Source organism: Talpa occidentalis, unplaced genomic scaffold (assembly GCF_014898055.3).
Source record: "Talpa occidentalis isolate TD23 unplaced genomic scaffold, MPIMG_talOcc4v2.1 talOcc4.15, whole genome shotgun sequence".
Lineage (NCBI taxonomy): Eukaryota > Metazoa > Chordata > Mammalia > Eulipotyphla > Talpidae > Talpa > Talpa occidentalis.
Window position 1 is genome coordinate 13,073,268 of NW_023601543.1, and position 14,085 is coordinate 13,087,352.

The 14,085-nt window shown below is 45.4% G+C and overlaps 1 protein-coding gene across 6 annotated transcripts in view; it reads left to right on the forward strand.

The window, feature by feature from the left end:
• The first annotated feature begins 2,797 nt into the window (after nt 1–2,797).
• Nucleotides 2,798–14,085, forward strand: part of MBNL3 (muscleblind like splicing regulator 3) — a 100,424-nt gene continuing 89,136 nt past the window's right edge. For 4 of the 6 annotated variants that reach the window (XM_037511927.2, XM_037511925.2, XM_037511926.2 and 1 more), the window contains exon 1: nt 4,266–4,301. The gene's annotated coding sequence lies outside the window, so the exon portion shown is untranslated. Of the gene's footprint in view, nt 3,193–4,265; nt 4,302–10,995; nt 11,063–14,085 lie in introns of those variants that run through there. The other 2 variants (XM_054695554.1, XM_054695553.1) reach the window with 2 other exon arrangements.

Here is a 14,085-nt window from a genome sequence, read left to right on the forward strand (position 1 = left end):
CATAATATCGCTAACCTCATAGAGACTGTTGTGAGAGTTAAATGAGTTAACTTCTGAAAAATGCTTATTACATTATCTGACATGGTATATATGTACAATAAATGGTTGCTACTATAATTATCATTTTCCTGAATGATAATAGGCCATGTTTTTCTTTCTTATATCATTCTACTTTTTATTAATCTTACTGTATTATTTGTACTTCATTCTTACTACATTTCCTCTTCAGGATAATTTTATGAAATATACCATACTCTTACTACTCAAGATTAAATGGCATAACATATTCTTCAAAGGTGTGTGTGGGGAAACAATTGCCTTTATAAATTTGTGTTTTGGAGGACGTGATTCTGTAATAGCTTTCCTGTCTTCTGTATTTATTACAACACATGTAGATATTTCCAAATTTTTTTTCCAAGTGATAGAAAACTCTGACTTTCAGAAATTGTCTTTGCAACCTGACAATTATTGATTTATTATCTACGTTTGCAATTATTTCAGCACCCAAATAGTTACTGCATTGCCTTGTCTTATCTAATACAATTAATACCGACTACATCATTTTACAAAGGGAGTACCTTGGAAATCAACCTTTATTGAATTGTCTAAACCTTTTCAACAATCAGATTCTACTCTTATTTTTTTGTTTATATAGCTGGAATCTTTATGTGAACCCCAACCCACCAATTACTAATTGAGAATAAAAAACTTTTCTGAAATGGATGAGTAATCAGTGTCTGTAACACTTCAGTCTCCCTTGCAGGGCCAGAGGCTTCTGAACCGAATAACCGTAAATGCTGCCTTGGGGCCGCCCCCTGCGGTGCCATCTCCAGAACACAGCAGCACAAATAGTACTATTTGCTCATAATACTAGGCTGGTGAGAGTAATTGCACAGGTTGAAAAGAGGAGGGGGATCCTTCACCTTTTGTGCATATGTGGCATGACCCCCACCACACAAGAGTACACACTGGCTATAGCAGATGGGTTCTGTGTCTTAGAGTACGAAGATGACTCTGATGGGATGTACTGCGAGTTCAAAACCCCCTCCAATTCATGATGCACTGATAAGGAGAGAGTTTAACTCTTTACCTATGCATTTGCTTGGTTGTGGATTACAATAAACCTTCTGTTACAGAGCCATTACAAAACATTTAGAATTCTTCCCTGTGTCCATCAAAATCAATTAAATGTACTGGAAGAACACGCTGCCTGAGAGGGCATTACATCCCTATATCCAGCCTTCCTTAGTCTTCCATTTGTATGTGCGGCAGCAGGGGCACACGTTCACCAAGTGTGTTTAAATGTTTGCTTACACATCTCTTGTTGACTCGCTGAGGGAGAGGGACCGGACTGAAAATTGAAATCCAAGTGTTGTGAGGCACTGGCTTTTGAAGATCCATCAGGGGTAGTAGTTCTGAGACTCCTTCCAAAATGCAGAGGGGGAGCAAGGGTAAGTATTCGGGGACGATAATGTATATACATTATTTTAAGAGCTCATCTAGTGCATCAGTAAGTATACAACTTGATTGTTCCTGGGTCGTGTCCCCAATCACGCCTAAGGAGAAGAAAAGAGGAGAAAATGTTGGCTACCTCTAACCACTCTACTAAAGTGGAAAGTAATTCCAAGGTGAGTCCACCCCAGAGAGCAAATGGGCCCTTTTAAAATGCCATAGGGAGGCGACAGCAATTTCCTACTGCCTTTGAAAACACTCTCTAGTGACTTGGTGGCATGAAAATTTGCCCAGCTTCATTTGTGGAGGTCATGCCACCCCAGACGAAAGGAGGGCAGTTTACCAGGCTAAAATTTGTTTATAAAGTTGCTCTCCCCCTACCCAATGTGGAAGAGATACTAAAATAAAGTCTCATTTGCAATTTTCACTGTTCAGAAATTTCAAGCTAGAGTCCATGTTGAAGCTATGCCATCCCAAGAATTAGAAATTGACCTATTTGGGACCTTAACTTTACGATAAAACAATTTTTTCCAGCAATGCAATTGTAATAAAGTTGAGCCAGTTGGGGTGGGATCAGAGACACCTGGAGTGCCCCTCAGGAGAGCATGGCTTGCAATAGTGGACAGAGGTAAGAGAACTAGTGTTGACCCAAGTTATGTGTAGTATAAAGACTCCTTTGTTGACGCTCTGTGATAACAGTTCCTCATTTGTTCGATCACCCGGTATAAAGTTATATAATTCAGCCTTGCCCTTCTACCCGGCCTATGGCGGTAGCCACCACCTTCCTATTTTCAGCCATGGTAGTTCCTGGACTGCCAAAGCCACTTCCTATATGCCAGCCAAATTTGACTTCTAGAGTAGTGCAGGTAATCTGGCAAGTTTGGAAGGAGGTGGGGAGCAGCAGTTAGGCATTAGTCTCTTTTTTTCCCAGTAAGTAGAAACGCCTGCCTTCTTTTTGACTTATGCTGGAGTTGTGGGCATTATTACAAAAGTGCCAGAAACTGTCCCTGCACATTGTCCTGATGACTTTCAGAAGGCGTGCCAAACACCATGGGGGTGGAGGGTGTTCTCAATTATTTAAAGGGCAGTTTGTCCCAGTGTTCTCCCAACCATTGTGATCCTGCTCCTATTATCTCACAGTTAACAAACAGAGATTGATTTCTTGCCTAAAATTAGCAGGAGAATTCTATTTGAATCAGTCGGACAGAATTAAAAAGTATAATTAGCCTGAGAATTCACTCCACTCCTCAACCAACTGCAGCTTAACTATCTCCTGTGATGTTTCTGCACTTTCTGCAGAACACGTAGAACTCTACCGGGCGGGGTGAAGCAGTTCGTGGCAGGAAAGCAGCCCATGAATTGCTATGAGCTTGTCACTGAAGATCCTGCATATGCGCGTGTTATCAACTACAATTGTCCTGGTAAAATTAAATAAAAGCACGCGTTTATTATTGCGGGGCTCCAATTAAGGGACAGCTGGTGTTCCCATTACACTTGCATTAAATCCTAACTTGTAATTTAGCTGTCCAGATGCACATTTTTTTAATCAAAATATAACATTGCGTCTGCTTTGTCCATGCCTCATTCCAAGTGTCTGGAAGCTTACCTTAGGCTTCCTCGGACTCTGCAAACTCGGTGGAAGGGGAGCTGTTCGCGCAGGTCAACATTTCCCTCTCTGAGGTTCTGAAAGGGAAATACATGGGGCGCTGACAGAGGAGGGAGAACCCCGGAAGGCAGCTGGTGAGTACGTTGTTTCTTCCTTCTGTGAGCCGCTAGACTGATCCACCGAGGTCATTTTTGAATTCCCGATGCCACCTTACCTAGACCCGAGGGGACGCACTGGCGTGCAGCCTCGAACCCCGCTGAATTTCTCTTTGGCACTTCGGTTCCTGAAACTCTAGAAACTTTGCGGGCCCCCTCCCGCCGGGTGGGGGCGGGGGTGGGGCAGAGAGGTGCCAGCTCGGTCCGCTTCGCTTTTGTGAAACCCCAGCCTTCCGAGGTGTGAATGAGATGACGAGGGGCGCGGGCAGAGGGGCTGGGCCGCCGGCTGGGGGGAGGCGCCACACCCCCTGAGAATAAAGCCCGCGCGGCGCTCTCGGGGAGCCCTGCACGCAGGGACGGAGCCACACAAAGAATATATTTGGCGAGGAAACAGCGCCGTGCAGGAAGAAAGTGCCGGCACGCGGAGCGCGACTTTTTGGCGCTCTTTGGCGCGGCGAGGAGGCCGAGCGCGGGTGCCCGGCGGGCGCGGGAGCCGGGCGCGGGCGGCGGGCGCCACCGGCCGGGAGGCGGCGCGGGCAGGTGAGCGGGGTGGCGGCGGCGCGGGGAGCCGCGGTACCAGGCGGGCGGGCGCCCCGGGCCGAGGCGCCCCCGCCCCGGCGCCGCGCCCCGTCGGCCGGGCGGGGGACCCCGCGAGGGCGGCCCGGGAGTCGCGCGCGGCCTGGGGCCATCTGGTGGCGGGCGCGCCTTCGGCGGGGCCGGGCGGGGTGGGGGCCGGGGTTGCCATGGCAGCCGCTAGCCCGGGCGGGAGCCCCACGCCCGCCCGCCGCCAGGGTGCGGGGAGCTGGAGGTGCGCCCCAAGTGGGCTGAACCAAGAGCCCGGCAGCGGGGGAGGGCTGGCCCGGGCCTCTCCCCTCACGCCCTGCCCGCGGCCGGGCCCGGACGGACTCCGCGTCGGGGAGCGAGGTGGCGGCCGTGGCCTTCGCGCCCGCAGAGGAGGCTCGCGGGGCGGGGCGGGCCGGGGGCGGCGCGGACGGCGCCTCGGTCCCGGCGTCCGGCGGCTCCGGGCTGGACGTCCTGTGCCCGCCGCGCGGCGGGGAGCGGGTGGCGCGGCCCAGCCCCGAAGTTCGGTAGGTGGGGCGGGCTTGCATGTGCTCTCTCTCGCCTTCTGGGGCCGGGCTGTAAAATGGCGGCATGCCGTCCGCACCCCTGCTAGGGGCGCGCGGGCACCGGGGCCCCCGCGCGCCGCGCCGCTGGGCCGGGCCGCTCCCAGATGGCATGTGCCGCCGCCGCCCGCGCCGCCGCCGCGGAGCGCGGGGCCCCCTCGCCTCCGGGTCGGCGCCGGCGGCCTCAGGTAAGGCTGCGGAGGCGCGGCGGTGGGTGAGCGCGGCCGTCTTCCTCGGGCGCGGACGGAAGGAATTGCCTCTCAAACTTTATTTTTCACCGTGGTAAATAGGAGGGAAAGTCGCCCTGAACTTTGTTGTCATTTTAGGGCTCTGATCGCTCGCCTCGTCCCCCCTCGCGGCCCCCGCATTGCACTCCCGTGGCCAGCGCCGCGATCGCTGCTCTTCCCCACACAGGCGCGCGCGATGTGTGCGATGCAGGGAACCGCATGGCATCACCTCGGCAAATGCCTTCAACAACTAAGTTCCCTGTTCCCGCGGTCTCCTGAGCGTTGCCGCCGCTTCCTCGCCGAGCCCAGGCTTTTCCCGCTCTGCGTGACGGCGCTCGGGCGGCTGGTCTCGCCGCGGGCATCTGCAGGCAGCGAGGGCGGACCCTGGGAGAGGGTGGCAGAGGTGGCTTTGGTTTTTCAGAGTGAGCAGAATGAAATGGAGGGGAGGCGGGAAAGTTCACGCTCAGTGATTCATCGGTGCAGTTTGATCTGGACTGCAGGAGACCTACTGTGTGCTTGCTTGACTGCTGTCTGTGCTGGCAGTGTCCTTCGACAATCGAGGGATTGCTGTGTTTACAGTGGCGGTTCTTAGCGTTCTTCTTCCCTACGTGTTCCTAAATGGCCAGGGTTTGTCAGCTGTGCACGGGCGCCCACAGCCTAGCCCTGCCCATGAACTGCTCCTGGGAAAGCATCAGTCATAAAGCAACGATTGCAAGATTTAATTTTGAAATAATTGCTAGCTTTTCACTGTATTGACTCAGTTCTCGTCTGTACGTCTTGGCGTGATGACTGATACAATGCCTGGAAAATGGACTGAAATAGCTGTGCGAATGACTAGACACTGGAGCTTAACACTATTCACCCGAGATTTGTTTTCCCTCTGAGGAAAGGCACATCGATGATGAGGCTTCCCAGAGATCTCGGATGGTTCTCATTATATTCACGTTTTCTCTTTTGCCTATTGTAATGCAGTCCTTAATGTTTCAATCCCCCTTCAAATGGTTTTTCATTATTTCCCCCAGTCTGCAGTACTTTGGGAGGATGCTTTTATATTTATCAAAATACCCTAAACCTGGCCTAAGGACTTTTGCCCATACCCCAGCAGATATTATTCTCTCTCTGCCACCTTTTACTTCTCCCAAAGCCATAGAAGCTGCTTGGCTGGCAGGCTCTCCTGTGATTAAATTTAGCAAGCTTCTGGGAAGGGGGAGAAGTTGTTCGGCACCTATAAAAGCATGGGCATTTCCTGCCCAGGTGAGTCGTAGGCCTAGGAAGACCTGAGTTGTTTACAGTGGCACTTAGTATCTGCTACATTTTGTGTCTTGTTTTTTAGATTATTGTTGACACAAACATGTGGAGCAGTTCATCAGCTTCTCCTCTAAAAGGAGAGTTCCTGCAGGTAGACTATTAGAGACTGCATTTTTGCCAGAGCTGAGGGTGACCAAAAGCAACTTCTCCCATTTTTAGTGATGACATACTTTCATCTGGTTCAGTAAGCTTTACTTTCTGATGTGCTGTGCTACCTTGTTGCTGAGTAAGTTCCTACCGAATGTATTCTTTAAAAAAAGTAAAGTGCAAAAACTAAATCTTGGGGCCTGAAGAGACAAGCTAAACAACTCAGAGACATTAGGAGAAAAATTTGCCAGTTAACATTCTACAGCTTCATATAGTGATGACATTGGAGACCTTGTCGGAAAACATTAAGTGAAGGAGTTTGTCAGAAAAAAAAATATTTTGAGAGAGAATAGATGTAGTGGTGGGCTAGAGGTCGTGAGTGACTGCATGTTTTGTTCTACTCCTAAGAGCTGCTTCGTGCCTCTAATTTCTTTTGCTGCTTTAAGCACGCATAATGATTCTCAGGACTATTACAAAGTACCTTTTCTTTTTTCCTCAACTGTCCACTCCAGGCATGTCACAGAAGCTGCTTTTTAAGGGGAAAAAAACCTATGCTTATGAGCTAGTATCCCAAGTATATTTGGTATTCCCTGGCCCCCACCCTTTACCTAAGCAATGCCTTGCGGCAGAGTAGGTGCTTAATAAATGTTGAATTAGCAAGAAAAATGAATAGTTTGTAAACTCATAGAGGAGCAGGCTTTGTGCAGAGCTTTTAATTTAAACAGAAGACCTTTTGTGCACTTGCAAGAATCTAAACATTTAAAGTAGATTAGAATATGCATCTCCCTAATTGCCTGCATGCCATTTGCCTCAAATGGGTTCTCTTGCTCCCCTTTGTACTTCCAGGCACTTGTTCATCCTTTTGACCAATAGGTGTATTATCTGTCCAGCTCTACAATATGAAAAAGTAATCACAGCAGCTTGGGAAACAAAGGTTTTGTTTTTTGAGTGGCTGCACAGAACCACACGTGCGGAACAGTGACAGTCTCTGGGCTGCTGTGCAGATGCTTACAATAGAGTTTGAAGTACAGTTTTGTTCTCCACTCAGCTGTCTTTATATGTGAGCGGGAGGGGAAGGGAAGAAGAGGCTGCAAAGCCCCGAAACACATTGACTAGTTTCTTTCCTAAAAGTTTGCATTTATCCTGCTCATAGCACCATGCATTTAGGACCTTGGTGGAGTTTTTCTGTTTTGAAATAAATAATGTTGTCTGATAGGATTACAAACAAGGATTGGGGCATAGCAGACAAGAGTAAGTTACAGCACCTTTGACAGGTAATTTGATCCCGTAATTAAAGTTAGATAATGGTCACTGCCTTGTTAAAACTATCAAGTGTCTGAAAGAACACGGGAGCTAAACACACCTTGACTCCTCCAGGTTCTTCTCTGCTATTGGGTTTTCTGATGACAGTGTCCAGTAGGTTGAATAGATGGATTCCTCCCATTATACATGGACATGGTGTCCAGAAATTAGAAGTCAGAAAGTTGGCTCCCTTGTGGGACTTTCCTGCCTCTCTCTAGGTGAGATGCAATTCTCACTGCCAAAACAGAACAAAACCTATGCCTCAAATAAGGTGAGGTGGGTATTTTTCCTCTGAGAGAATAAACTGTGTTTGGGAGCAAGGAGTTTAATTGCCAACCAACCAACAACACACAATGTGAACAAAATGACAGCAATGGGATCCGATCTCATGTAGGCTTTTTGATTTAAGGACATCAGATGCAGACACCTACTCTTCCTCAATGATCCTATATTGCCTCAAGAAGTCAAAGGACAATGTTGGAAAAGCCACTCTGAGAATTAGGGTAAATAAGGTATTATCAGTTATCTTATCAGGGGTTAATGATATTCAGGTGACCTAAAAGGAATCAGAAAATATACTTTATTTTCAGATTCTTGTAGTAAAGACACAATATAAATTGATTTTGTTCTACTTGGTATTAAATTAAGCAACAGTGTTTTTAAGACTGTTGGGGAAAATCATGCAATCTGGAAAGAGAACTTTGTTTTTGTTTGGGAAACAAACACTTCCCTGTTGTCTGGGTACATAGACACAAATACTTACATGCATACATGTGTGTATACATGTGTTCAAATAAGTCATCATATTAGAGCAATTTATATGGACATGTGTTGTTTTCTCCTAAAAGATTTTAGAAAAATACCTATTTTTGCAACATTCCTTTATAATTCTAAGAAAGAAAGAAAAAAAGGTTTACAATGAACTATATTTAACCTAAGCAGTGTCTCTCTGAATCTCAGTAAAAGAGCCCCCACTCCGAAAGCTCAACTCAGGAGGAAGCAGGAATGAAAGGAAGCTTGGTTTAAATACTTGTGTTGTGTTTGTGTGGTATCTATGGGTGTGAATGTGTGTATGTGTGTGTGTTTGTTTTCCTCTATATGTATATTATGCTTTCCAGGAATCTCCAGGATCGTAATCCCAGAACTCTACAACAGCCACGAGTACAAAGTGTGAAGGGGAAGAAAAAGTAACCTGATTAGAGATTAAGGAATCAGTTAGTCACGCTTGTTAGAATACTACATCTACTCTCAAGTCCTTCCATTGACCTTAAATTGGCTCATGAGCAGAAGGAGTGATCTGTTTCTGGCTTGTAGCAGGAGTTTGTCTTATACCTACACCCTGGGGGAACTCGAAGTGCCCAGAAAGAAAGGTGGTCTGCGCAGAAGCAGGGAATTGGTTCTGGAGACCTTGTCTGTCTCTTTCAACTCCTTAGGTCTTGGGAGCATCCTGGAGACCAATCGTGTGCTGGATCTTATTTTCCACTTGGGATTACTAAATTGGTTTAAGATTGGCCCCATCTGATTCTTTGAATCCTGAGCCTCTTGGCATTGCCAAGAACTGGTGTGGAAATTTGAGAAAGGTTTCTTCAGGCTTATTCAGGTTTCCCTGGATGTAGGCGTATCTCCTTATTAGGCAGATTACTGGGCCTCCTTATCTCAGTATCCCCAGTGTCTGGCACATAGTAGGTTCTCAGCAAAAATTTGTTAAATAAATGGAACCATAAATTTGTCTTTCTGACTTTGTTCTTCTATTTTATGAGCGTGCTTCCTGTGACTTCAGATAGTGTTATGTCTTCTTTTATAGACAAAAATAATCAACAGCCAACAGCGAACATTAGGTTGACTGTCTTGCTAAAGTCCACCATAGCAGCTCTCTTAAGTTCATGGGCTAGCCAGCAGTGCCAGCCTTTGGGCTGAGATCTCAAGGAGTGGCCTGAAAGCCAGCTGCTATTTTTCTGTCACCTGTAGTTGCATTTGGTGTATATCTCTTCCACGTCCGGGGAAATCTGTCCTCAACAAGAAGCTTCAGATAAAAATGGAACAAAATAACAAATACTGCAACTGGTGTGCCTCGTGTCATGCACAGTTTAGAAAGCGATTAAGTCACAAAACCCCAAAAGGACACTGGGAGCTGTCTCATTTTCAGTGAAACACTGATTGCCCATTTAGAGGTTGAATTTGCATAGGTTTTTATTTACAAAGATACAGGTAAGAATAGCGTCTCTTTTTACTGTAAAGTCCACATGGCAGAAGAGACTAGAGCTGCCATTTCAGATCCATCACAATCATCTTTTTGTGTCCAGAGGATCACCTTCTTTAGACACAGCTTTTGAATTTTTCCTTCTGTGGCAGTATGAAGAAACCAAACAAGGGGGTGTATGGGGGGAGGGAGATGACCCTGTTAAAAGAACCATAGGTAGCATTTTCACCTTTTGCTTTGTAGCCTTCACGCTTTGCTCGAGGAAAACAAAACAAAGCCAAAACCATTGTTTATAATACTAGCTCGGACACAGATCTCATAATATAATTCCTCAATTACTCGTTTTTACAAACGGAGTAAAGGGATTGTCACATAATACTAAGGTGGCTGCTTTATTAAGATTTGAATTGATGTATGATATAGTGGCTTTTGGAATTCTACTTAGAATATATAGAAACATTCAACAGTTCTTGTGGCACAGTGGGGAGATCACGTTCCACCTCAGTGAGCAAGCAGAGTTTGGATTTGACCTCTGAAAAGTAGGCATTCAATAAATGATCCAGTGGTGGATGCTATTTTGTTAAAGGGCACATTGATGTTTCTCAAAATCCTTACTGGCTGTGATCGATGAGGATCCCAAAGAAGGGGAGTATATTTCTTTTCAGAAATGTTTTTGAGAAAATTGTAAACTTTCGACTCGTTTGTGTCAGCATGTCTCCCGGGTAATTGGATAGCATAAAGAAAAACCTTCTTAGCTCACCCAAAAGTATGAAGTGAAAAATCATACACGTTATAGGGTCATATTTTATGTCTAAGGGCTTGAAAATACAGAAAAAGATGGCGGAGGTGGGGGGCATGTAATCTGATCTGTTTCATGAATGTCTGTAGCAGTGGCCTCAGCTGCAGACAGGGCCTGTATGAATGAGCACTCAGCTTTAGGAAGTCAGGGTCTGGGCTGGACCCAGATCCACAGGCTCCCCAAGGGAGGGGCTTTTTTGAGAAAGACCTTGGGCTTTGGTAGAACTTTGGACTGGCCAACTAGCTGTTCTGCTACCCTTTACTAATTCTCTTCCTCAGAGAGCTAAGGTTGGCTTCGTAGGGAGACTCATTTGGACATACTGAGAGCTTCAACTTCTTAGTAATATGAGGGCAAATTGCTTTAACTTTCTCACTGAAACGCCCCCTCCAGAGCACTTTTGTGATTGAGAGGTTGATAGACTGGCAAAATATAGCACCGGGATTGCTATTTTACAGTGCCGGGGGAAAGACAGGAATAGCTCAATGTATTGTGAAGAGTGTGGTGGTGGTGGTGGTGGTGGTGGTGATAATTGAAAGGATCTAAAAGGTGATTCCCTTCGAGGGCTCTCCTGCATGCACCTACTTTGAACATGCGCACGCTGTGAGATGGTGAGAGACAGAAATGGAGGGGAAAGACAAAAAAAAAAAGAGGGAGAAAGGGAGAGAGACCAACTCTGAGAACCTAGCTCCTCGCTCCGGGCAACTGTAGTCTATAGTCCTATTTCTTCCAAACCAGGTGCATGAGAAATGTGGTTCTGAAGATTCATCCTAAAGAAACCGGAAACCGCTGGGCTGTCCAGAGTGTGAGTCTAAGTACTTATACTTTTGTGGTCTGATATTCCTGTAGTCACTAAAAATGCACAAGTGACTGGTTGTGTGACCTGTGCTAAGTACATTTGGGGGGGGCAAAAGTTACATTTTCACTTTCTTTCAAGCCTATAGCATATAATAGCCCTCCTTATTGACTTCTATTTCTCCCCAAAGATAATTCTGTAATATGTGTAGCTGTCTAACAAAAACAGTCGAGACAGACGCACCACTCAGAAATGGTGACAAGCAATGACAGGAAATGCTGGTTGCATCGGTCTCCTTCATAACTTAGGCCACAGCTGGCTGATTACCTTTTAACTTCCTGTTTGGGGGCTCTTTGGGTCAAAAGTAGCAGTATTTTCCATATAGAGGGTTTTTTTTCTCTTTATTCTGTAAGACCACAATAAATCTGTCACTGGGCTGCATGTTTTGTATATTTTATGGACTGTATCATGTGGTTTGAGTTTAATTTGGAAGGCTGCACTTTTACAATCAAGGCTCCCCCCACCCCACACACACGTGCAGCTTTAGGGTCTGGGATTGCACTGGCCTTCGAAAGTTTATAGCTCTATTTACACAATAGTGATTGCTGAGGAGGGCATTTCCTGACAGTTAATGACTGGTTGGAAAGGCCAACAGTCCAAATCCAGGGAGAGAGAACCATTCATTAAATGCCATGAAGGGACCAGCATGCTTTTATCATGAAGTGTTGAGGAGAAAGTGAAACCACATTCTGCCTGTTGAAGAGCCCAGAGCAGCATGGGAAGAGCTACATCTGGACGTGGTGCCTACTAGTGTGGAAAGCGGAGCTGCTTTGCATAACAGCGACGCACTAACTTTCCTGTAGTTTGCCAAAGCGGGACTTGGGTGGGGAGGGCATTTCCATTAGGTTGATGACCCCCAGGGCACAGGGACCATTAAAAAAGATGAGGACCTCAAACTTGCAAGGATCAATCGCCTGAAAATGCTCAACTCACAGGTGTTACAGTTACCTTAGAAACCTTTAAGCCCACATGACTGCATTTCCTGATGGATGGGGTATCTGATTGTTGCTGAAATGGACAAGAACTTAAAAATGGAAAGAATTACTTCTTTTCAAGGTCAGTTGAGCAGGACGCCGATATTCCATTTGGATCCCCTAATATAATGAAGGTAAATAATATACATGAAGGGTGCTTTGCCTCTGTGGAAACACCTTTGAGGGCAGTAATATTAACCCTCTAACCTAAGACATTCCCAGGAAACACTTTTGTCCCCAGTATAATTCTTGCCTGCCATAAAGCAGCTGAGGTGTGAAATGTGTGGCATTGATTTAGAGCAAAAACAGAGTAAGACAGAGATTAGGTTCACATCCAGGAATCTCTGACTTCCTGCCCTGTCCTTCACTCCCTTAGCTTCCTAAGCCTTTAGTTTGCCAACGTATTAAATGTTTATAAAAGATAAACTAAACATCTGTTCTAAGTTTTTAGTAGATGCCTCCACATACGGGAGGTTGCATGACACCCCCACTTCAGAACTTGGCTGGGTCTTTTACCTTGAAATTTTCATTTCTTTCATATCTTCTGAATTTGGTGAGGGATGGCAGGGGTGGGCTGCACCTCTAAAACACAAGCAATCATTATAGTCCAGACACCTGGATTTCTTCATGGCATTGAGTAATCTGTCACATGTAAAGCAAGCCAAATATTAAGTTTCATTTTGGGGTCTGGAAAATGTCATTATATGCTTTTTAAATATTCAGTAATCCAAGCATTGCTAGTGATTACCAGTTCACAAAATAGAAAAGTTTTCTGAAATTTAAAACACTTTACAAAAGAACTGTAAACCCACTGCCGCTGTTATTATGAGATGCTGCTGCACGCAAGGATATAAACAAAAAAGTGACCGGATGCACTGAAAATTATCTTAAAGACATAATGGCATTTTTGAAAGTTCTTGAGTTTCAGACTTAAGTACAATAAAATTGTGCTAGTTCAGATTAAAGACATTATTCTGATTTACAAAATGAACCGGGAACAGACAAGATTTTTCTAAGTACATTTTCTATTGGCCCGAATATTAACACTCACAATTAGCAACACAGGGCCTCCCTGGTGGACAAGGGGTTAAGTCTCAGCACTGTGAAGCTATGGGCAGCCACTGCAACATGAGTTTGATCCCTGGCCAGGGAGTTGACCCACATGGCGCAGCAGACCTCTCCTGTCTCACCTGCTCCTCCCCTCAGCAGTGTGTTTCATTCAGTCCTCCTGTTCTGCTCCCCATTTTGTCTCTGAGGAATCCTCTTACCCCCCCCACCGCTGGCCTGTACCCCAATTCCTGTATGCATAAATAAATTAAAATATCTTTATATTTATATTTATATTATGATCCAGAAAACTGAGAAGTATTTAAGGTTAAATACCCATTCCATTTTCTTGACATTATTGTTTTGTTTAGCAAACTCTCTATAAGTTCTCCAGAAATACATTGCAAGCTGGTTTGGGTTCACTTACTACAGTCCGTAGTAATGGCATCAAAATGAATGAAGATTTGCAACACTATACATACAGCCAGCAACTTTACCTTGCGGTATTAGCCAGGCCTATTTGTTCAGTCATTGTAGTTGGCAAGTGGTGGGCAACAATACAGTAGTGCGTAATGAAGCCCACTGAATAGGTCGTGACTAACATATCTCTCTGTTAAACAAAATTGAATAAGACAGTAAGAAAAATCAAAATATATAATCTGGGAAGGTTAGGTATTTTGGGGAGACTGTTATTTCAGGTCCATGTACATATGTGCTTAGTTAGGATGGAAAATGTGTTTCTTACCGTTGCTGTCAAAAAGGCTGACAGCACCTGAAGGGGGGGTGGATTCTATACCTCTAAATCATATACAAGGTTGTAAACCAATGTCACCTCCATGTAAAAAAGAAAAAAAAAGATTTTTTAAGTCAGTGTTTTAATGGATATTATTCCAAATTAGGGCAGAAATGTCTTTTTCCTTTTTTATATATTTTGAAAAAAACGTGGACAAG